The following is a 26,247-nucleotide window of genomic DNA, read 5'->3' on the forward strand; positions in this document are numbered from 1 at the left end:
GCAAAAAATCAGATGCACCAGCCGGAGCTTACAGCTGGTGTGCCACCTGTGGCTCCATCACGGCACTAAGGCAACTGGTTGAAAGTTTCCTTCGTTCAAAATTTAACCAGAGGTACCAGAGATATGTCCATGCATATAATCTGAGAATGGAAGGAAATAGTTGTGAACTGGACTAAAGATCCAACAGGAACAAGGTAGTGTCCACCTTGGAATAATCATACAAAATTATAAGGATTCATAGTTTATTCTGAGCAAGATCACATTAATGTTACTTGCCAATATTTCCCCTTCTCAAGACCTGTCAAACTTATAATTCACAAGCTGCCAAGTATAACATGCTTAAGGCATAATAATTATTGGATACACAACTGCCTTGAAATTCATACGCAGAAAGTACTTATCAATGGACACTCATGTTGGATTGCCACAAAGTGAAGCGGGTCAACTTATTTTCCAAAGCACCAGTGGGCAGGACAAGAAATAATGGATGGAAACTAATTAAGGAGAGAAGCAACCTGGGATTAAGGAGAAACTTCCTAAAGGTGAGTACAATTAACCAGTGGAACTGATTGCCTTCAGAAGTTGTAGGTGCTTCATCACTGGAGGTTTTAAAGAAAATATTGGACAGTCATTTGTCTCACATGGTATAGGGCCTTCTGTTTGAGTAGGTGGTTGGACTAGAAGACCTCCAAGGTCTCTTCCAGATCTATTCTGATTGAGACATTGATTGAAATGCACTAAATCATGGGTGTCAAACTCGCCACGTCATGTTGCCATCACATGATGTTTCATGGCATTTTTCTCATTCGTGGAACTGGGGTGGGGGTGGGGGCTGTGTGTGATGTATCTGGCCCATGGACCGCCAGTTTGACACCCCTACACCAGATTCTTTACCTTCAATCTTTCCATAATGACTTGGATGAAGACAGGGAAGGAACGCTAACAAATCTGTAGATAAAAAACACATGGGGACACACTACTCTATGACAAATAAATAAAATTCAAAACAATCTTCATAGGTAGGAATAGAATGAATGTAGTAGAATGATTTGTTTTCAGAGAGAACAGCAAAATCCCTCATTTAGAAAATACTGCTTGAGAATGTAGGATAAGGAATGTGATTTTAGATGTTATCTGTGGCATCATTTGCAAATCATGGTATATAATTGTTCCAGTATTACTCCAAGTACTGTGTTCATTTCTGGACACCTCATCTGAACAAAATAATCATGCAAACAGAAACAGGTTTAGAAAAAAGGATAACAAAACTATGAAGAAAGATGGAGGGAGCTTATATGTTTAACCTTGGGGAGTAAATGGCTTTGGTGGGAGATGTACAGATGTACAGAAATTAAAGACCTCTTTTGTCTCATTTCAGAATACAGAATATGGAGTAATAGGTTAAGTTAAAGGAAGATAGGCAGATTCCAATTGTACATCAGAAAATAATTCCCTCAGAGTAAGAGCAGTTTGACAGGTAACTGATTACTGAGAAAGGGGATGAATTCCTCTTCTTGAAATATATTCAGGCACAGTTTAGACCAACAGTTTAGGCCAAAGGGTATTCTCAAAATGAGCAAGATGGTTACCAAGCATCCCCCCTCCCTTTGTACATGCATGTAACATGAATATTTATTCAAAAAATTAAAAAAAGAAGAGAAGAAAAAAAGTGCTGATTTTCAACTCCTTCCAATATAATAAGCTACTAATATAATTATGACCTCAACTTTTTACATCATCTATAATTATTACAAACCTGTTCTATTACTGCACAATTATTAAATCTTCAAACTAAATTCTAAATTTCATTTTTTTTCTAGTTCAGGCCTAAAAACCAGAAGCAATATTCCAATAGAAACAAGACCAAAAATAATATCTTTGTTTAAAAGAGTTTAACTTTTTACCAAATACATTTTTCTCCCTCCCGCCCACCTCCTAATTCTGGGAAATGATGTATATTTCTATTTATACATTAATCTTTGTAAACTATCATCATTTATATTAACTATCTTCTTTCAAATTATTTAACTTTTTAATAGTCATTTTAAGACTCTAAACACTTCTTTAAAACTGAAATCAATTTATTCTAAAGCATCTTTTTATCTTTCTTTTAACATATATACTTTCAAATTCGTTTTCAATAATATTTTGCAAACTTTATGAATTACCCAAAACAAAATTCCCAATCCAATTTCAAATCAATGTTATAGGTACTCTTTGAGCCCCATTCTCAATGATATCTTTGATATGTTTGAGATGATTGAATATAGGTTCCTGAACAGAACATGAAGTGGAGCTTGATACCTTAAATGAACCTTTAATAGAACCGTATAGATTATGGTTGTATAATTTTGCAGATAGGGCAACTTTCAGAAGTTTGAATTTATGAGAGCAACATCAGGATCATTTTTTTCTTTCCATATGAATGACTGCCATTCAATAATCCTCCAATGATTTTGTATTCTGGATATAATTTCAGTGATATCTCAAAGGAGGTGATAAGAACATCTTCAGAATGTTCTGTCTTTTATTTATAATGGCTTTGTAGCCATTATTGTTTTTTGTGAAAAGATTTGCATAGAATAAAAGAGTAAACATAATTAGCCACAGGTGAACTGACCTTATATTTATGATTGACAAATTGCACCAAACATTATTGCTGTTTTGAAGGATATACAATAGCTCATATGTAAAAGCAAAATATAGATAAAGCTAAAATGGTCCAATCACAGATTTTTAAAGGCAAAATCTCTTCCAAATTGTAAGTTGTGGAGTCTCACTGATGGTGGTACATTGAGAGTTGTGTACATTCCTCCTTCCTCCAAGACATCCCAATAATCAAGCATAATTATGAGTAGCATTTCTAAAATATTAAATTGATAGTACCATGTGGATTAAATACTATGTGTATTGAGATTAAAGAGCACTGTGGGACACCTTTCCTCTTTAGCAGAAAACACAACAAACTAAAAGCATTTACTGTACAAATTTCCAATCTTTGAAAAGTATGATTGAAGAGCTTCTGCACAGCAAATAGACTATGGGGAGGAATTTCTACTTAAAAAGTAATTAAAAGACCAGGGCATCTAATGCTGAAAAAAAACATCAATGATAGGGATCATTGATTCAGCTCCAAAACAGACAATCTTATTTTCCTCTTCCTAATTAAATCTTCCATGGCCAATATTTCCCTTCAACTTTTTTTGCTGTAGGTATTGCTGAAATATTATTTTGGTACTACAGAAACAGGAAACAGAATGCCAAATATATGACTCATGAATGCAAATACCTTGAATAATTATACTTAGAGTGACTTGATATATAGTCCCTTCCTTTGGAACCATAGCTGAAACATGAATTACGATATGGCACTAAAGACATTTCGACTCTCTTGACTTTACCAACTTTCTCTGGTGGGATAGAGCACCGTTTATGATCCACAACCATTATTAGCAATTAGTAGAATGAAGCTAAACGATACTGCAATATTCCAATTATCACTGAGTTCCCTAATGTTAAATTATGAAAGCTTTTTAACTTTGCTGTGGAAACAAAAGAATAATTATTCCATCAGCTTGTACAAAAAAAATAGTCTACCCTTTAATTTGTCCTGTTCGATGGATTGCGAGATATTCAATATGTGCCATTACTTTTTCAGCAATTCCAGATTACCAATCCTGCACAATTAACCAACTATAGGTAAAGTTAAAGGTTCCCCTCACACATGTGTGCTAGTTGTTCCCGACTCTAGGGGTTGGTACTCATCTCCGTTTCAAAGCCGAAGAGCCAGCGCTGACCGAAGACGTCTCCATGGTCATGAGGCCGGAATGACTAAATACCGAAGGTACATAGAACGCTGTTACCTTCCCACCAAAGGTGTTCCCTATTTCTCTACTTGCATTTTTACATGCATTCGAACTGCTAGGTTGGCAGAAGCTGGGACAAGTAATGGGAGCTCACTCTGTTATACAGTGCTAGGGATTTGAACCACCGAACTGCCCACCTTTCTGATCGACAAGCTCAGCGTCTTAGCCATTGAACCGCTGTGTCCCTCTTAACCAACCATCGGTGTGCTCAAAAGTTTAAGGCAGCTTTCCAAATTTTGAATTCTGTGAAATGTTATGGTAGGATTGGAAGGGATTAAGTCTATTACCTTTCTGAATGGCATTCCAGAAGCTTCTTCTGCAGCATGTAGTATATTGAGGAACAAAAGAAAAAGCTTATGAAGCTGAACAGAAGAATCAACATTATAATATACATGTCTATTAACAAATATTAATCTTTTTTTAAAAGGACTTGCTTTAAGTATCCATAAAAGAGACAATAACTACCACCAGATCTGATATGGATAGGATCAGGTTGTCCAAATACACAGCAGTTTATAATGTGTTGACATATTCCATAAACTGATAATCTTTTATAGGAGGGGAAAACATTTTTTGTTGATGGCTGGAATGGTGGTAAAAAATTCTGGGCAGTCTCCAGGCCAGTGCTGTTGCAAACCTTTTAAAATAGTACAAAGAAATGTAAAACTGAGAATGAGCAAGTAGGATTCTTGTAATGGACATGAAGTACAAGTAAATAAATTACCACATAGGTAGATACCAGCAGTGAACCGAGTATAGCATTAACAGAAATGTACTGAAAAACAGGGGAGTTTTTCGGACACTTTTCCTAAAAGCATTTTGAATTGCTGTTTTTCAAGTAATGCATTTTCTCACGATTCCCTGGGCAGGCCATTCAAACTACTGGAGGTTTCCCGCTGGATGTGAGAGGAGGAGTTAAAATGGATGCCAAAGAAGGCATAATGTTGAAAACAGGACTTAAGATTTCTCTTTCAACTTCAAGCCTGATGAATTTCTCCCTTCATAATTAAAATTATGTCGAACTTTGTGGAAGCCTCTGTGCCTTGTGGAGATGCAGTAAAAATATATAAATATATAAAGGGGATCTTTGAAGGAATATAGAAGCTGCATCACTTGAGTGTCTGCTCAGGAATACCCAGTCTCAGCTGTTGACTTATAGCAAATGGGATTGGAAAGACTCTAGAGTTTATAAAGCATGAAAAAAGTGGAACTTATGTTTTTTTTTAAATATAAAGCACAAATAGGACTTACTTTACATTGTGATCTTAACATGAATAATAATTATTATTACCAGCTTGTAATTGGCTGATGCCTGAAACTCTGGCTTATTGCTTCTAGATTGTTTCTCCCTATGTGCCAATCCTGGAGTGCAACATCTACATGAAACTGCTGAGTTAGGTCATCGGCCCTAACTCAATAGCCTTGATGTTCAGTATCACCCATCTGTGGGTCCACATTTATGCTCCTCTTTGCTGGGAGAAGTTGATAGCTAGTTTATCCAGGCAGAACAGAAGGAAGTTTTTAGGGGGAGGATGGGGGAGAGGGGAATGCAGTGCTTCATGTTGATAACTTTAATTAGTTCTAAGTATTATTTAATCTTTGTAATGTATTTGCTAGCATAAAAATGCCCTTAGTTTTGGGGAGGGAGGGAGGAAGGAAGGAAGGAAGGAAGGAAGGGAGGAAGAAAGGAAGGAAGGAAGGATGGATGGATGGATGGATTTTTTCACTTTATTTCTTTAGAAACATTCCCTTGGTAATTTTGGAGGGAGGGAGGGACGGAGGGAGGGGAGAAGGAAGGAAGGAAGGAAGGAAGGAAGGAAGGAAGGAAGGAAGGAAGGAAGGAAGGAAGGAAGGAAATTTTTCACTTTATTTCTTTAGAAACTTTCCCTTAATAAATGTTCAAGGGAGGGAGGGAGGAAAAAGGAAGGGAGGAAGAAATGCACCCTATAATAAAATAATGTAAGGCTATGTATGTGTATCTGCAATATTATCAGGTTTTCTGAATTTTAATCTCACTCTTTTCATTTGGTGCTACTGTTAATGTATTGAATAGAATAATTCATTATAAATGCAGGGCTCTAGAGACCATTATGAATTTTAAGCATATGAAACAAAGTGAATGAGTCCTTCAGAACTTCCCTTCAAATCAGTGTAGCATCATTAATTATTAACTTGCATGATGACCTAAATAAATCATAAGATCATATTTCTTTTAAATGCCACTTGTCATACATCAAGCCAGTCCTGTTTTTTTTAAAGATTCTAACACCTAGATGGAGAGGAGCTTCACTTCAATTGCAATTAAATAATCTGAGCTACGTACTATTAAACATGAGACATCCATCAACTGTATGGTTCCATCCATCATTTGTATAGAATAATCTTGGCATGACTGAGAATCTGCTGTCATAATGTACCAATAGATTTCACTCCATAATTAAGCTGATTTCTTCAGTTTTCCAAAAGAGGATGTGTCAACACAATTAAAACCAATGATGCCTTTGTAAGGTTCCCTATTTATAGGGTTACCTTTTTATTAACAATCTATTCCTGTGTGCATACAGTTATTTATAACAAGCTATAACAAACCACCATAACATCTGTCCTCTGGAACATCACCTCCCCTGTGGTTAGAATGGCCCTGATCTTTTATCATGCATTTGGAAGGCCCTGGAGACATAGTTTTGCAATCAGACTTGGGGATCAACAAAGACATGGTAAAAGTTAATATGCACTGAATTAAGACTTTGACATTGGAAATTTATGGCCCAAATGAGGGGAAAGTATATTTTTTATAAATAGCTTAAAAGATAAAGGTTTCCCTCACACATATGTGCTAGTTGTTCCCGATTCTAGGGGGCAATGCTCATCCCTATTTCAAAGCTGAAAAGCCAGTGCTGTCAAAAGACGTATCCATGGTCATGTTGCCGGCATGACTAAACACTGAAGGCGCACGGAATGCTGTTCCCTTCCCACCAAAGGTGGTCCCTATTTTTCTACTTGCATTTTTAAGTGCTTTTGAGCTGCTAGGTTGGCAGAAGCTGGGACAAGTAACAGGAACTCACTCCATTCCGCAGCATTATGGATTCGAACCACTGAACTGCCAACCTTCTGATTGACAAGCTGAGCGTCTTAGCCACTGAGCCACTGCATCCCTATAAATAGCTTATGAAGGGATTAATAGGTTTCTCTTATGAAAATGGGTGTTTCCTGTGGGATTGAAAAATAGTAAAATCATTTTTCTTTAATTTAATGGACACTTTGAGGCTGCTTGGGGTATGGAGGCAGAAAAGTGGCAATTTGGGGCATTACACCTACATTTCTGAATGACATAGATCCTTTTCAAGAATTGAAATGATCTGGATTTTAAAGAACTTGGCTACTAAGTTTTTGAATGTAAGCATATTGTGAAATACTTTTTTGGATTTGGATTTTGAGGGAGTTTGGTTTATTTAAAAAATCTAACACTTTTAGATGGAGACTAAATGAAATGTTGGTAAAGAAGGAAGCCACAATGGAAGATGTAAAATTAATGAATTAATCAAAAATTAATTTTTGAAAATAATGTAAGTAAATGCCCCAAATTAAGAACAGTTTAGGATGCAAATAAAGCTTTTATTAGAGGTCAAAAGTCAAGGAAAAACACAAGGGATTTCTGATAAATAAAAAGAATAATTATTCTTAGAAGATAAATAATAATTCCAGAGAAGATAAGTATTTCTCAACAGATTAAGCTTTTTCAATGATAATTATCTATATTAACAATCAGAGAAGTAGAAATAAAAATGAATTATGTAAAGCAAAAAAGAGTTTGCAATAAACTACAGGCGTAAAAGGTATCAAAATTGCAAGAGGCGGAGACCATATTTGATGAGCAATACAGCCGTACAAAAAGCATTTCATTCATATTATTCTACATGATTTAAATAAAGTGACAAAATAGATGACTATCTAAAGAAACAAAATGTACTGAGGATTACAGAGGAAGAGAGGGAAACTATGAATGAACCTATAATAATAAGCAGAGTTTTCTGAAACAATAAGAAAGATTAAACTAGAAAAAGTGCCTCGTCCAGATGCTTTATCAAGTTCTTATTATAAATGCTTTGAGGATGAACTTTTACAACCTTTACAAAACACAATGAATTCTATATTATATGGAGGAAAGATGCCAGACTTGAAAAGAGCATGTTATTAGAGTGAAAAGATTTGGCTTTCACAAGAGATTATGTGCTGACATCATTATTGAATAATGACCATAAGTCATTCACAATAATTCTAGCTAATAATATCTGAAAATAGTTTTGCATTTATTCATGAAGATCAGTGTGGGATTTTAGCTAAAAGACAATTAAAGGACAATGGTAGAAGTATGTTGGGTATTTTGGAAAATCTGCAACAATGTAATTTTAAAAAGTTGCATTTGATTTGCACAACTGCATAAAGTAGGCCTCTGAGAATTTGGATTGGTTTTTCTTGTTCAACATTTTTGAATTTTGGAAAGTACTTTATGAAATGCTTAAGATTGATTTGCACTTCACATAAAGCATAACTAATTGTTAATGGAGATCTAACAAATGTCAGGGTTCCATTAGCATCCAAAAGTAATTCAGAATCCAAGGCAAAGTATTGCTCTAAGTTCCAATTTATTAAGAGAGCCATGTTGACACATATGGGAAAACCCAAATCTGAAGGCTTCCTGATTTTCCCCACCCAGTTGAAAGTTCAAGATCTTGCCCCCAGACCCATATGGTCCATCACATGGTCCAATCTCCCACTGCCATGCTGGCAGTTCCACCCATCCAATTCCGGTCAGGTGCAGAGGTGCAGAGACAAAGGATGACCTTGGCTTTCTAGAAAGAATTTTGTTGTGACTATATAGTATGTGACTCCTTACAATCCCCCCCCTCCCATTGTCCCACAATAGAAAATGCATAACAGAATAATATAAAGTATGGCAGACCAACGACCTAAAAGAAAAGATGGCTGCAGGACTGATAACAAAACCTTGTGAGATATAAAAAGGAAGATGTCCATTGTCTCTTGTTTATTTTCAGAATGGGACACTCACCACGGTCAACTCGCTTCATGATAACTCGCAGTGGGACAATTCCATAATTTGATTTTTTAATTATTTAAAATAATGTAAAATTTATTTTAATTTTTGGCATTCACATTTAATTTTGTCCCTTCTCTGACATCCTTTTTTAAATTATTCTATTCTTCTTTAATATTAGTATAATTCCTATGCCATGATGAGTTGGTCAGCGGGAGTTGGTCATGGCAAGTTGGTCATGGCAAGTTGGCTACAGTGAGTTGTCCTAGACATGTTTATTTTGGTTCTTGAAATATTAGAGACATAAGACAAGATGAGAGGATTGTGGGTGTAAAGATTTAAAGAAACGTATAAATTACAGGCTTTACTGTTGATTCTGGAGGATCTTTTAAAGATAATTAAAATATTAATGGATAAATTAAAAGAATTTGATGCAGGTTTTAAGATCAAGGAACAGAAGATAAAGATGTTGATAAAAGTATGAAAGTGGAAGATCAAACAGAATTGATGAATAAAATGTGTTTTAAAATCAAGAAGAAAGCAAAATATATGAATATCATTATCACAAATATGAATTGTATGTTATTTTAAAATAACTATATTAAGACATAGAGTGAAATTTTAAAAAAGACTTATTAAGAGGAGAAAAACTACAACTGTCAATGGTGGGGAGAATTTATGTGATAAAAATGAATGTCTTCCTAGAACGATGTTTTGGTTTCAGAGAATACCTGTTTTGACATCTGATAAACTATATAAACAGTGGCAGAAGGTGTAGCTAAATTTGTACGACAGGTGATAAAACCATGACTTAAATATAAGATATTACAAGATGTAGAGGAAAGAATTTACCTGATTTGAAAATGTATTTTGCAGCTTACTGTTTAATTTGGTTAATAATAGGGGGCCATGATGGTTCAGTGGTTAAAGACATTGAGCATGTCAGCTGGAAAGCTGAAAGCTTGGGTTCAAGATCCAAATGCTGTATGACCGAATGATCTCCTTGCTTACTTGTTCCAGCTCTTGTCCACCTAGCAGTTCGAAAGCAAGTAAATGCGAGTAGATAAATAGGTACCACTTTGGTGGGAAGGCATTTTGTGTGCCTCGGTGTGCAGTCATGACCCTGGAAATGTCTTCAGACAACATCAGCTAAGAAACAAAGCTGACCACCATCCCCTAAAATCAAAATGAGTAAACAAGGGACATCTTTATCTCTTTTCTTTAATGATATTACTGGGTTGATTAAGGAGATAAAGAAGTTATATTAAGCACATATATTCTTAAAGAATCCTGATGCTATATACATTATTAAGAGGAGCCAGTTCAACGCTGGCATGGCTGAAGACCAAACTCCTTAAGCATCCTAACAAACTTCAGGCTTCGTAAGATTGTGTTATTATGAATAGTGATCAACCTAGGAGCACTCTCGATGCTGTAAACTAATGCAAACCAGCAAATTAAGTAAGCGAAGAGATGCAATGACTCCTTTCTCAGTGTACTCCTTTGAACAGGTTTATTATTATTTTTCAGCAGGTTTGGTGGAATGTTTTTCAAGGATGCTCCGAATACATTTAAGACTGACTGCTTTGGTTCTCCATTCACTTTTCATGTGAGCAATGGAAATGAAACTGCAACAACATTTAATGAAATAAAAAGTGGGACTTTTGTTAAACTGTTTCTATGTGTTGAGCATGACTAATGAAAGTGACTCTGTTAATATGCCTTCCAATGAATAGGTTTCATGAACCTCATCCTTTAGTATGCTCACGGGCAGTATAGCTATTAATAGTGGTGGAGACCAGACTTGTACTTTAAAACATTTTAGAAAGAAATAATAGAATATTTCCAATTAAAAAAAGATAATCTTCCTTCAGAAGAAGAGCAGTAAGTATTGTGAATAATTTAAAAGCCACGGGGAATATAAAGATTTATTAAATTTCCCAACAAGCAATAAGCTAGAAGTTTTGATTAATGGCTGAGAACCAGAAACAGAATGAATCAAGGACTTTTAAAAACATGATGTTTTAATGCATTTTTGTTCCATTTTTACTGTATTTCAAACTATTCTTTCCACTTCATGAAAAAAAGTTCTTTTTAATTAAAATTATTTTGTCAAAGTTTAGGCAGCACATTCCATAGACTAGAATATGCCGTGAGATGGGTTAAAATATTTAAATTATCAAAATATTTAATTGCATTATTTATTCAAATTGATTTTGTTTTTGCAATATTCATAATGCAACATTCTAAAGTTTATTTTTTTCTGTATTTCATAAAAGCTAGAAATTATAACAATTTGGCAATAAAACTCATTCATCATTTCATTCCAAACTAGTCAATAAGATGCTATATATTTGAAAGAGCACTAATTCAAAATGCAGTCTAACAACATGCTGGAAATTTTTCAGCTAAGCACCTTCAAAGAACATCTGAAATATTTAATCGTATAAAAATGTAACTATATAGAAATATAGTAGTAACACATTAATACTTGCAGCAATAAGTGACAAAACAAAACTAGAAGTAGGCACAAATGTGAAACAGATGGCTACATAAATTGAACAAATAAATAAAATGTCACTATTATTAATAATGCTACTGTCTAAAATAGAATTGTTGAAATATATAAAACTATGTGAATGTAGAAAGGGCTTTGATTGAAACCTGTTATCAAAGAACAGTACAGAAGCTAGGGTATTGAATACTGTTGGTGCCTTTAATTCTTATTTCATTGATACGACTAGAAAATTATTTAAGCTTATGCTATTTCCCCCTTAACCTAATCAACTCATTCCACTTCAGTCCATCTTAAAGCATGAACAGTTTTCTGGTATATTAGCAATATCCAGTTTATATGTACTTGATGTTTTGCTACTATCAATTTGTCAGGTCATGCACCAAAATGTCTTTGCAGCTCTGTACAATTTAAATGCTTTAGTTGGCCATTATTATTAGGGAGGGAGGTGCTATGTGAACATATTAACACATTGTCACACTGATTCCCAATTGCTCTCCGAAGTGGCAGAGGGGACACAGGGCTTACATTGCAGCAAAACTGATTTACATTTGCATTCCATATATGGTGTCATTTCCCCCCACCCCACCCTACCCTTCTCATCCTTCCCTTCAGATAAACCAATCCTGGCTCAAAGATCAAATGAAGATCTTCTGTATAGTCTGCCAAAAAAAATAATAAAGCCTGGTTTTCACAAAGAGCATTTTCTAACAGGTTATCAAACAGATAGATGTTCACCTTCTAAGAAAAATGAAAAACCCCAATCAGCTGTTTACCTGACTACATAAGGACTTCAAACTGGATAGAGATCTGAGTTACATACTCTTGTCTATGACCCCCGCTGTTTCTAATTTCATGGCATTCAGTGAAGAGGCACCGTACACTTACGTTCTTTGGAATGAGAGTACAGATAATCTGGGGCCCTTAAAAACAAATTTTCTTGAAGAGCTGCGCTTGTGCTCAGAAAAATCATTTATACCTCCTCTCCAGAATTCCCAGCTGACTGTATGAAGATCAGGAAGACCAAGGGATGGATGAGAGATTGGCTCAATTTTTAACCTACTTCAACTCTGAAAGGAGTTTCAAACAATCGAACCCAAAACATTATCATAATTGACACCTCTAAGAGCAGAACTTTTGAACTGGGGAAAAGAGAGGCAGGAGGAACTGCAATATGGGGAAATCCTAGGTTATTTCTGTGTAAAGCTTTTGCTTGTTTCCTGTCTTTTGGGCAGAAACTTCTGAAACAAGAGTTCCTAAATTGGGAGTAATTTACAAAGGGATTATTTGTACGCGTCCTGAGGGTAATTGAGCAATTTGTAACTGCATATGTGAGAGTCACATAAGCAGTTAGGGACACGGTGGCTCAGTGGCTCAGATGTTGAGCTTGTCAATCAGAAAGGTTGGCAGTTCGGCGGTGCGAATCCCTAGCACAGCCTAACGGAGTGAGCTCCCGTTACTTGTCCCAGCTTCTGCCAACCTGGCAGTTTGAAAGCATGTAAAAATGCAACTGGAAAAATAGGTACCACCTTTGGTGGGAAGATAACAGTGTTCCATGCACCTATGGTGTTTAGTTATGCGGCCACATGACCATGGTGATGTCTTCAGACAGCGCTGGCTCTTTGGCTTTGAAATGGAGATGAGCACTGCCCCCTAGAGTCGGGAACGACTAGCACATATGTGCGAGGGGAACCTTTACCTTTACCTTATGTGAGAGTCAAGAATCTATTCGGGGACTGATGTTGCTGCAATGGTTGTGTAATACAACCGAAGTCTATCTGTCTGCTTGCTTGGAACCAAGCAAGGGGAGATAATGATCACCCCTATAAAATATACCAGATTAAGAAACACTGCTGTGTAGTAAAATAAATTACTTTTATTGGAGCAGCTCTGGTCATAGACACTTGTAACTCTGAATATGCTCTGCCTCCCCCCCCCCCCCACTTCATATGAACTAGTGGGCTAAGACATTTTCTCTATTTCGTTTCTTAGAATGAACTTAAACAACATTGCTCTGATCGTTCTGTAGAAAGTCAGCACCCACCTCCAAGAAAAATATTAAAAAGGCAGAATATTACATTTCCCTAATGGCGAAACATGTTTTTTAGAGGCAGGAAGCAGACTCAGTCTCTCTTAATAGCCCCAGCAGATACTTCGTGCCCATTAAGAAAGATTGGGCCAGCCTATTCAGAAACCAGCCCCAAGCAGAAATTGAGAAAGCCACCTTTTAGAAATGCAGATTTGGCAATCCATTTAAGGCAGGCTATTTTGAAACAAAGGCAAAATGGTAGCCCAGAGCAGTCATAACTTCAACCAAACACCTAGGATTTGCATTTCCTCTTTTGCCTATAAAGCCAGCTATGACCCCTACATGGCCCCATAGGAACCTGACAACAGCCAGTAAAATAGTAAAGAACATGTTCTTGGACAGGAACAGGAAGCTCAAATACAAAGCCCAAGAGAAGGTATAAAAACCCCTCACTCTCAACTCCATTTTGTCAGCTTCCCAGAACCACCAACTCATGTGGTTCTGCTGCATCAATAAACCATCTTTCCAATCAACCTCCATGTTTCCAGTGTCTTTCTCCCAGCTTGGAACTGAACCAGATGTTCCTCCTACAGTTCCTTAGATTGTGGTTATTTGTCCTGTTTTTCAAGGCTTTCCCCTATATTCCCTACAGTAGGCATGTCCAAAGTCTGGCCCGGGGGCCAATTGCGGCCCATTTTCAAATTTTGAGTGGCCCGCAGCCTCTTCTCCCTGCTGGAGTTATTTGTTTAGTCTTTCATAAAATAGTTCATTTGCCTTTAATGTTAATGGTTCAAAGAATGTCAGGCTGAATGGTTGGCCCCGCACATTTTCACCTCACCAAATCTGTCCCTCCTTGCAAAAATTTGGACACCGCTGCTCTATAGTAATTGAATCAAACAGTTTAAGAACCTCTCATTTAGGGAATAAGATTCTTGGTTTTTCTCTACCCTTCTTGTGTTCCTCCATCATATTTAAGTATGGCAGTTCCAACCTAGTCTCACAATATCTGTGAACACATTATCTCAGTGATTTCTTGAAATAAATGCGAGAGAACATCAACACTATCATTTGCTTAATTTAAACACATTATGCTGTTATTATAATGCCAGTTTGATTGTCAGAGGAATCCAAATGATTGTCAGAGGAATCCAAATTCCTGTGAAGACTGCTGGATTATATTGCAACTTGCACAATCTTTTTATTCCTCTCTGACTCAGGAATGGCTAAGACGATTGTTTGATTCACATTGTAACTCTAACATACCAAATTTCTTCCCAAGTTATTTATGATCCAGAAATGGTTTCCTTTTTTATTTTTTTTTATTTTATTTTACTTTTTTAGTATTATTTTCAAATTTTGCAGTTTTCTAATTTTGTGGTGCAGTTCATTTCTCAAAAATACAGTCAGTGGGGCAAAATGCACAAGAACAAAAAAGTATGGAATTACAACTAGGCAGAACTAAATTAAATGTAAAAAAATCCCTAGAAAATGGTTGAAATTAATCATGACTGAAACCTTAATTCTCTCACTTCTAGTCAGTACGTGCCGTGATGGAAAGAAATCCAGTCGTTCATACTTTCTGCAAATGTAATTTTGGTTGTATAACACCAGTGCCAGATAGATAGATGGATGGATAGATAGATAGATAGATAGATAGATAGATAGATAGATAGATATAGATATAGATATAGATATAGATATAGATATAGATATAGATATAGATATAGATATAGATATAGATATAGATATAGATATAGATATAGACATAGACATAGACATAGACATAGACATAGAGATAGATAGAGATAGATAGATATAGATATAGATATAGATATAGATATAGATATAGATATAGATATAGATATAGATATAGATATAGATATAGATATAGATATAGATATAGATATAGATATAGATATAGATATAGATATAGATATAGATATAGATATAGATAGATATAGATATAGATATAGATATAGATATAGATATAGATATAGATATAGATATAGATATATAGATGTGTTGTATTTGTACTGATAAATAAATAAAGGGAGACTAGTATAGATCTATTTCGAGCTAATTAGCTCTCATCAGCTAGCCATACCCTTACTGGGATTTGAACCTGGGCTGTATTATATTTTAGGCAGGAGTCTTAGCCACTAAGCCACAGGCTCGCCTCCTTATCAGTTGATATAGATATATAGATATAGATAGATATAGATATTCCACTAAGCTTTAGCTAACACTGGTCAGGCATAATAAGAGCTGTGGTTCAAAACTGCTGGAAGGAAAGGTTGCATTAACACCACTTTTCTCCTGTCTGTAAATATAAAATACCATTTCTCTCATAGTCAGTATGAGGTTTTTGGGAAAACCTTTATTTTCAAAGTACTTGTTATCAAATGCAAACAGAAATCAAACCAAGTCAGAGCCCAGTGATTTATTGTGATTTGGATAAGTAGCAAAGACTGAGCCATAATTTGTCCGTCCTTCCTTCCTTCCTTCCTTCCTTCCTTCCTTCCTTCTTTCTTCCTTTCCCTTCCCTTCCCCTCCCTCCCCCCCTCCCCCCTCTCTCTCTTTCTTTTATTGCCCCCCCATTTTACTCAGGGTAACTGTGGATGGCTTACAATCATAAAAAATGATAAGTTCTTACTTAAGAATTCTCCACTACCTCTATAGAGACTGTCAGTCATTCAAGTCAGTTGTCTCAAAGCTCCTTTTCCAAAAGGCGACTGGACTTTCTTTGTTTTTCCTTCAAGACATTTCACTTCTCATCCAGAAAGCTTCTATAGCTTCTTGGATGAGAAGCTAACATCTTCAAAGAAAAAACAAAGAAAGTCTAGTGCCTTTTGAAAAACAGTCTTTGGGATCTCCACTACCCCATCCTCAAAAAAGACACCGTGATTGGGGCAACCTAGGATGAAAGGCGTCACCCCCAAAAAATCCTCCTGATTTGTGGACATTCACTAAACCCAATTATTTCACATTTTTAATGCATAGCTGTCCATTCTAAGTAGATGAAAATATATTCAGTAGGATCTTGTGCTTGTTCATTAAATTTTAACTGAATGTTATGCATACCTGTAATAACTACAAGAAAATGTTATGTGTGGTTGAAAGTGCAGAAACATTTAGATGACAGATAAAAGAGCTGGAAGCAAGGTACTGGAGGAGAGAATTGTTTGCTCTATGTCAGGGGTGTCCAAACTTGGGAACTTTAAGACTTGTGGACTTCAACTCCCAGAATTCCCCAGCCAGCATGGGTGGCATGGCTGGCTGGGGAATTCTGGGAGTTGAAGTCCACAAGTCTTAAAGTTCCCAAGTTTGGACACCCCTGCTCTATGTGCTACTCTTTGTCTTACCCCTGCTACTAATCTTTTGGTGAAGAATGTTTTGTCTTGTCCAGTATTGATGAAACTTTAGAATAGAAGAGTAGAGAACAAAGCAGAGCAGAACAGAATAGCAGAGTTGGAAGGGACCTTGGAGGTTATTTTTATGAGTGGGGTATTTCTTCATTCATATCCCAGGATTATGTAAAGTTGCTGATACAAAACAATAGCACTCTTTCCTCCTAAATAAGTACACATTTTAAAAATGGATTTAGTTGGATGATTAGTATTTTCTCATCCTTACTATCTTCAAAGAAGGATGGAGAAATATTTCAAAAAATGATGTGGATGGATTCTTGAAGATATTGAACTGTACATTGAAATGTCCTCCAAGGTTTTATGTCAAAAATTAAAGCATTTACAGACTTTTTTTATGCTTTTCACTTACAGTCCATGAATAAATCTTTTATCAACGGGAATATTGAACCAATTCAAATCTTCTCTTACCATCAAATCTGGAATCTGCTCTACATCTGCCATTTTTAAATCTTGAACTGAATCTGATGCTACTGATTTGTATTCCCCATACAGAATCAATAACTCTAATGAACAATTTTCACCAAAAAGAAAGCAATAGTATTGTTAAAAAATATATAAGTTTAAATCCTCAAATGAAATATTTAAACATAGAAATATGAAACAAAATTTAGAGATGAAATTGAAAAAGAACTTTATCGTGAAATGTTTTAATTATGCTTGTTTGCGATATCATATTGTATTTATGAATATATCTGATTTGAAGTTCAAAGTATTGTCACCTCTTTTCTATTGTGTTTAAAAGTCATTCTTTCCATTGTCTTAAAAAAATTCTTTGTCATGTTCTTTATAATAACATCCACATATTATCTGTGAAGTTCCCAGAAGATGACCTAATTAATTTACGAGCTTCCAGAAATATCTCAAAGGAAATCCAATCATTTATTAGGATCGACATTCTGGCAAGGACTCCGGTGGAGCCAAAACTGCTTCCGCTTAATTGCATTTGAACTTTACCCCTGTAATCCCCTCCCTTCTGTCCTGCGTCATAATTCATATTCTCCAACTAGGCTGTAGACATGAGATCTGACTCCAGCCGAAGGCATGCATGGAATCCTCTCCCACCCCCCGCCAGCCTGATAATAGTCATGGCAATGCTTTGGAAGTTGACATTATCTTTCAAATGATTAGGCCAGCACTATACAAGACTCTTCATATCTGAAATCAATAATTTCATAAATAACAACTTTTCACTTGTCCACAATATAGTAACAATACCTGACTTTGTATATCTATGGCTAGCTTTATTGAAAACCCTCAAGAAGCTGGGATGGTCATTCTATTCTTCAAAATAAAAATAGGGGAATAAAGAGAATGTGATGGCTAGCCAATAATGGATTTTTTTTTTTAAGAGCAGGCAAGAAAATCATGTAGTTTAATTCTCCTTTATCAACTGTGTCCTTAAAACTCACAGAAGGGATATAAAAAGTAGAAAGCAAGAGCTTTGATGGTATGTGAGTTGCTTCTAAAAGTTGTGAAATTGCTCTTTGATATTCTAGATAATATACGGCAAGTTTAGTACAACAGAATTGTCATGACCACAATAGAAATTATGTTTAACCTCAGAGAGCAGAAAAGAGTCCTCCACAACACTTAGGGAAAGAAGAAGAAGAAAAAACCTCTAGCACTTATGTACAGCCAATGTGTACAGTTCAAATCCTACCATAACAACCTAGATCATCTTTTCCAGTTTCTTAACCCAAAAATTTAGACTGTAAAAAAGAGGCATAGCTGAGATCATGTTGTAACAGCTGCCTTCTTGATTTTCTTTTGCCCCCTACTGTGAATGTCCCTTATGTGACAATTCAACTATGATTCCAAAGTGTGAGGATATATAAACAGATTGCAACATGTTATTCTAGGAAGGAAGGAAAAAAAAAGAAGGAAGGAGGGAGGGAGGGAGGGAGGGAGGGAAGGAAGGAAGGAAGGAAGGAAGGAAGGAAGGAAGGAAGGACCCTTTCTAATTAATATATTTAAGCTATGTCAAAAAATGTAAACTCATAATTTTCTAGATTAAGTGTAGGAAGTCCAGCAAGAATTGCAAATTAATTTCGTTTAGTTGTTTTTCTAAAGGGAAAAATTTTGTTATTTGATCATGATGAGAGAAGAAGCTTATTTAAGCATTAATCATTAAAAAGGAATGAAAGATTAGCTTTTCAATTGGTTTGGAAATTTTAATACCTCTCCGTGATACTGATCAACCATATTATTATGTAATATAAATGATTTGCTATGAACTTTTAACATAAAATGACCCACAAGTTTGCATTTCACTTCCTATTAACATTCCCATCAACAAGATTTGTTCACCCAAAATTAAGCAACTACTAAGACAGGTTGTGACAAACACATTTCTATTTCAGTGCTGCAATTGAGCAAGAATCTTCTTTTGTGTTCTTTATTCAGTCCAAAGGGACACAGATGCCAAATAAAGTTCACTTCTCACAGTTATTTTGGTAAAGCTTTTAGTCACATTATCCCAATATGCCTTCATCCATTAGCAGTTTCAAAGGGAAATAACCTGGAATTTACCCAGGACAGCATGAAAGTTCAAATTACTTGTTTTAAAAGTCACATGCTCATTTGTTTTGTCCTGAAGGATGGGACCTCTCTAAAGAAACTATTTTACTTCATTTTATGGTTATCCACTTAAAATATAGGAGAGTCACTATAGGACAGAGAAAAATATATGGAAGAATGGATGTGTTGGAGAAGTCACTCAAACTTTGATTGTCCTACCAGCTGATAACCCGGCATTGCCTAGGTATTTATTTATAGGGAAAATGTCCTCACCAAATGTAATTTCTAATGTTGGCTTTCCCCTCTAACCAGAGGGAACCCCCTGGTGGAGTACTGTGAAGCTGTTACCATGGCAACTCCACTGCACTGTACAGTAGAATCCATTTTACAGCAGTACACTAGAAGTCATTTGAAAGCACAACAGGCTATATCTTAACAGAACACATACCCCAAGGGATGTTACAGATGTCTTACCCCCACAGTATTTTTTCCAGAGAATAAGTCACCTGTGTACCAAGTTTGGTTGAAATTGTTCAAGACGCTCCAGAGTTATGCTGGAACATACACATACATATTCTTGCAATGCTTTCATAGATACTAATATTAATATTAGATTTATATGCCAATCAACTCCCACCATCAAACAAGAACATTTATCTATCCCACGTCCTTGTTCATGTCCAATTTGTTCATGGCCTGGATTGATTATGAGAAAGCATTTGATTCTGTTTCGCACAGCTGGATTGAGACATGCTTAAACAATTTTGGAGTTGTCAGCAATATCCAGAAATTCCCGAAGACTTCCATGAAGCTATGGCAAACTAAGCTGATGTTTTGTGGAAAGTAACTTGGTGAAATTGAAATCAAACGAGGAATCTTCCAAGGTGACTCACTGTCACCTCTGTTATTTGCACTTTCGATGGTGCCACTAACCAGAATTTTGAACCAAACAAACTACAGCTCTAAAGTATCTAAAAAGGGTTGAAACTTTCTCGTTTGCTCTATATCAGGGGTGTGGTCAACACATGATATATTGAGATTTTTTTCCCTTTGCTAAACTGGGCATGGGTGTGACCAGTGCATGACGCATCCGGCCCGTAGGCCGCAAGTTTGACACCCCTGCTCTACATTGGATGAATTAAAACTGTTTGGAAAAACAAAAGCTGAATTGAGCTCACTGCTGAAAAGCACTGAGGAGTTTAGCAGAGACATTGAAATGTGTTATTTCAAATTATCAGCAAGGGAGAAAAGGCGAGAATTTTCCCACCTCACTTCCATGATTGAATAATTATCAATCATCCAGAATGACACCGTTTCCATTTACAGGCAAGTGCATAGTGCCTGAGTGGGGGTGGGGGGTGGGGGGGTGGATGGGGAGGCGGCCTAGTGTCCAGTTATCTGCCTCTAATTTTGATCTATTCCCATTCTGGTTTACTGTATATACAGTTTAGCTTCTTTAGCCTTATATCAGTGATTTATTAATGTTGCTCTGCCATTTCACATCATTTTGTTTATTGGGGTGAATAAAACAGGATGAGTGAAAGGAATTTTATGCAATGCCTTTGAACAGTGTTCTGTGTCAAACAGTTCCAACCAGCTAGAAATAGCCTAGCAAGAATTTTATTTCTCACTGACATTTTTAAGAAATAAAAAAGACTTGAAGCATATGCTTGAATCTACAGAGGCTTAAATTATAAATGGCTCCTAGCAAAGATTTGTCATTTTATCACTTTGTTTTTCATTAGTTAGCAAAGAATAAGACTGCAAACATAAGCTAAGTGATACTATGCTAAGTTATAAGGTAGTGAGGATATCTAAAAATGTCCCTGCTTTAAGAGTCACAATAAGACACTTAAGACTGGCTGCTTTAATTTTCTGATTCATTAGAGCAGTTTGTCAGGTTTCATTGAAACTTAAAGGTCATCCATTCAATCAGTAACGAATTCCAGAGAGCTGTTGCATTCGGGTGGGGCCAAAGCTCTTCTTAATCACCATTAAGGCATTCATAGGCCCAATGCAGGGGTGAAATTCAGCAGGTTCTGACAGGTTCTGGAGAACCAGTAGCAAAAATTTTGAGTAGTTCAGCGAACCAGCAAATACAACTTCTGGCTGGCCCCAGAGTGCAGTGGGAATGGAGATATTGCAATATCCTTCCCCTGCCAAGCCCACCAAGCCACGCCCACAGAACCAGTAGTTTAAAAAAATGCATTTCACCACTGGCCCAATGGTAGTTAGTCCCATGAGCAAAGTGAAATTTATTTCTAATTATAAGGTTGCCATATCTGGCATGAAAACTATTGGTGAACACTACTGGTCAGCAAAGAAATATAGAGAATGCTCATTTTGCTGCCATTTGGTGGTTGGGTGATGGTTGCCCCATGTTAGTTTTACATTGCAAAATGCTGATGTTGACATTTAGAGGCATAAATGTTAGAATCCAAGTAAAGAACATCTATACCCTAGTGATTTTTATCAAGCTTTTAGGTCATAATTAGAGCACTTTTACTAGCCTAATATTTAGGGATGTTGAGGGAAGGCTGGCTATGCTTTGGAATTCCAGCATCTCCTAGACAAAGAGCCGTAAAGAAGTTCCTGTCAGCTCTCTTTGCAGGATTGGCCCAACGGGACCTCTATGTAGAGAGGTTCTATTTTCTTGGTGTTAAGTGATCACTGGGCACTGCAGAAATTTGATGAAGTCCAGTGGCAGCCCCAGATCCAAAATAAACCTGGACATTTCCTACGGGGAGCAAGTGGAGCACAAGGGAGGCATCTCTTTTGGTTTCTCGCTCCCAGTCTTGAGATACTGCCTCTCCTCCTGCCACAACTCCCCTCTCCTGCCTCTGCCCTCTCCTGCCTCCACCACCATCTCCAGCATGCTGTTCCTGTCCTGCCACAGCTGCAATGGCAGCAGCCTCAGAAGATGCTGGCTGGTGGGGAGTGGGGGCTAGGCTATCATGAATCCTTACCTCTGCGTAGGCAGGAGGAGGAAGTTCTGTGAATGCACGTGGTGAGGGCGAGGCAGGGTGAGCGTCGGAGCAGGCCAGTTCTGGGGCGTGGCCAGCCAAACTACGGGTTCGGTGATCCAGGCCCAATTACCACTACCAGTTCCAACCCACCTCTGGTTCTTATGCCTTTTGCTCCTGGTAGCAAATTGTCAGGGGATGAAAAAGGTGATTGAGTAATAACATGTTGGAATACCTGATTAAGAAACAGCAGAGATAAAGTAGGTTTACAAAGGTTGCATTAAAAGCAGATTTTCTATCATGAGAAAATTATCATTCTTATGTGTTACACAGTTATGTGCAAAAGAGTTAAATAATACGAGCATATTTGGCTTCATTCGCATTTCACATTCTTTTATGTTCTTGACATCATGGAAAAATTAAGCATCAGTATTTTATGAAATTTAATTTTCTACTTAAGCACTGAATTTCTACAGCCAAAAAAGGATATATTACTTTTCCCCCCTCAAGGTACTTAACATTGCAATTCATGCTAGCAGAAGAAGAAGGAAAAAGGTGTAAACTATGTAAACTCCAAACATCCATTTTTAATTCTTGATCTACCTCATGACCCTCCTTTTTAAATACCATCTTCTAAATGCAGCACAGAAGCATATATTCAGACCACTCACACACCCTTTAAACTTCACTTAAACGCTTCATGAAAGTGGAAGAAAGGGAAATAGTTATGAGATATAAATTAGATTCTAAAATTTCCCAGGGCAACAATGCTGAGAATGTCAGTGACCACAGGCTTCTTAGAATAGGCCTTGGGAAGAATAAAACAAGCTTTCTGTAGAGCTGCAGAAAGGTGTTAAAAATATATCTTAGAAGTTATAAGTCTCAGCAGCAGCCTTAACAGTAAGATACAATCAAGAATGGTAATAGGTCTTCAGCCTTAATATTAAAAATAAAGATTGGGTCCTAAAATGTGCCAAGTTAAGCATTAGATGTTATGTTATTAACGGAATAGTTGAGAACAGCACATCTGTATGCTGATGTTAAGGTAGTATCTAATTATATTTTTCTTTTACAAGTATGAATATTTAATGCAATATATTTACATCACATAATGTCTTGCAACTACAAACTCCAAATATTGCAAATATGACCTATAATCTGTAATAATAAATCACTTGCAGTGGAGTTAGAATTTCTTCTGTAGCTTTACTGTTGGCATCCGACAAAGACTTACTGTTCTTAGTTAATGGCTTGTATACATTATCTTTTTAGCATGATTGCTAAATGTGAGCTCAGATTATCTGAAATAATAGGAAAGAAATATCTTTATCAGATTGTGCATGTGAAACACACAAACGCCTGTGTGAAAATGCAGAAAATAGAGTGATATTTGAAAGTGATCTCTTCGATCTACAGGCATGAAGAATATTGAGTGGAATCTCCTGGTCTAATTTTAACTAATTTGCTTTGGATCAGTAAGCATCCTGCAGACATCAGAAAGGCTGGTTTCTTCTATGCTAACAAAGCAGAAATAATAACTGTCTCCTTGGGAATCAGTACTGGTATACATTGTTATTTAACTAATGAGAGTTAACTGTTTTCATCAATCAGTTCTTGGTATATTATTGTGTTGAGTACAAACTGCTGAAGTCATATTTGGAATACACAAGCGTATGTAAATAAATAGGTACTGAAAAAGGTTATACTATGGAATGTCCTATATCATTTTTTCCTTCTTTTCCTCTCTCATTCTTACATTCCTTCCTTATGACCCACTGACTTTCCTTCGGCTACTGCATTATTCTGTTCGTCATGCTACTTTCGGGCTTTTACAGATTTGATTGTGTACAATGTACAATGCCAGAGAGAGGGGGGGTTCAAGGAGATTTTAGGGTTGGCGACCCCAAATGTTGTGCCTCCTTGAAGGAATGTCACTAAGCCCACTTTGAGGGCATATTCATATGAAATCCTAAGATGCTCCTGACTTATCCTGATGCTAACTAGTCTCTAAGTCACCTAAAGAAAATTAACTTTTGATTGGGATGTGGCTTGCCAAATGTTCTGTACAGACTTCCAGAAACTATATCACTAGTACCCTTTGAACAATTCCTCTCTTGCTACGCCCTGCCAAATTTTCAGGTTATGATTTATATATGTTTTCCAATCAGTTTTCCCTCTCAGTGACTAGTCCCTGGACTAGTCCCCGAAGTTTTTTTTGGCAAGATTATCAGATGTTGCTTGCTCATACTTTGCTCCTAGGGCTAAGAGAAAGTAACTGATCCAAGGTTACTCACTGGCTTTTTGCCTAAAGTGAGATTAGAACTCATGGTTCCCTGGTTTCTAATCTGCCATTGTAATCACTACAAATAAGCTCTCAACTTTTCAGGACAAGAAATCAATGGACACTCATTGTCCTTTCTATGGGTGGTGTTTCTAAATATATGTCATTTACATTTGTTTATTTGAACAGATTTGTTTGTGTGTGCATATACATGACGTGTGCACTTGGTGTGTAGTCTGCCCCCAAAATACCACTACACACACAGAATATTAAAATGTATATATACAAAGTAAGCCAAATGCATCAAATCAGACAGGGCACTGGGGAGGTAGAGACCATTGGATACATACTCCTTCAATGATCTTTTTATATAGCACTAGCAGTATATGCTGGTCTTGTTGTCTTCAGGTCTTTTCTCGTGTAAGATTGAGATTGTCTTGGCAACTTTTCGGCAAGGTCTCACTCACCATCTTCGGGCTGATGTTTTCAGCTTAAAGCGTGGTCAGAGCTGCAGTCTTTCTATAAATCTTGGTGTATGTGTGTGTAGTGCTGGCTTTGTTTCAGTAAGTGGATTGATAGGCTGTGTGGTTGTATTATGACTGGTAGATTGGTGCTGATTGGTGCTGGCTGTGTGTCCCCTGTTGTTTTGTGTTGTAATGACCTGGGTGGTGGGTGGGGTTCATTTGTTGACTAGGGCTGGTTTCCAGGTGTCTGGTAGGTGGGAGGTATCTTCACATTTATTCATGTTGTGGGGGTGTTTCTCTATTTCGATAGTTTCCATAATTATTCAAGTCCCACGTACCACCCAGGCCGTTACAATATATTCTAGAATTGTTAACTGGATATTCCTTGTGTGTTTTTAATGACTTAATGACTGCAACTTTGAAGGATTTGTCATTGTTAAGAAATCTTGAATGTATTTTATGATCAGATGACTTAGGGATGGAAATATTTCTAATTCCCATTATTTTCAAGGAGTACTTGTATAGTATTTTTTTAAAAAAACAGATGGGTTTTATTTACTGTTATTGTACATTTTTACATACAATAAACAAAAAGAAGCCATTTCTTAAAGTTGCTGATTGTTTCTTATTTTTGTCTGTCCTTTATTTTTCCAATGAATGATTAACTTTTAATATTTCATCTGAATTAAGTTTTCTTTTCTAATCATAGTTCTTATAAGATATCTATCAGAATAATAAGTACAGTCCACATTCTTTTTTACTCACAGCAGAGAGGTATAGATCAGTGGTGGGATTCAAAAAATTTACTACCAGTTCTGTGAGTGTGGTTGGTGTGTGTGACTTGGTGGGTGTTGCAGGGGGAGGATAATGTAAAGCCTCCATTCCCACCCCACTCCAGAGGAATGATACTGTAAAATCTCTATTCCCTCCCCACTTCAGGGGAAGGTTACTGCAAAATCCCCATTTCCTCCCAATCAGCTGGGACTCGGGAGGCAGAGAATAGATGGGGGCAGGGCCAGTCAGAGGTGGTATTTATCTGTTCTCTGACCTACTCAAAATTTCTCCTACCAGTTCTCCAGAACTAGTCAGAACCTGCTGAATACCACCTCTGGTATAAATGCTGTGTTA

Source organism: Natrix helvetica (assembly GCF_964273705.1).
Source record: "Natrix helvetica genome assembly, chromosome: 5".
In the NCBI taxonomy this organism is placed as follows: domain Eukaryota; kingdom Metazoa; phylum Chordata; class Lepidosauria; order Squamata; family Natricidae; genus Natrix; species Natrix helvetica.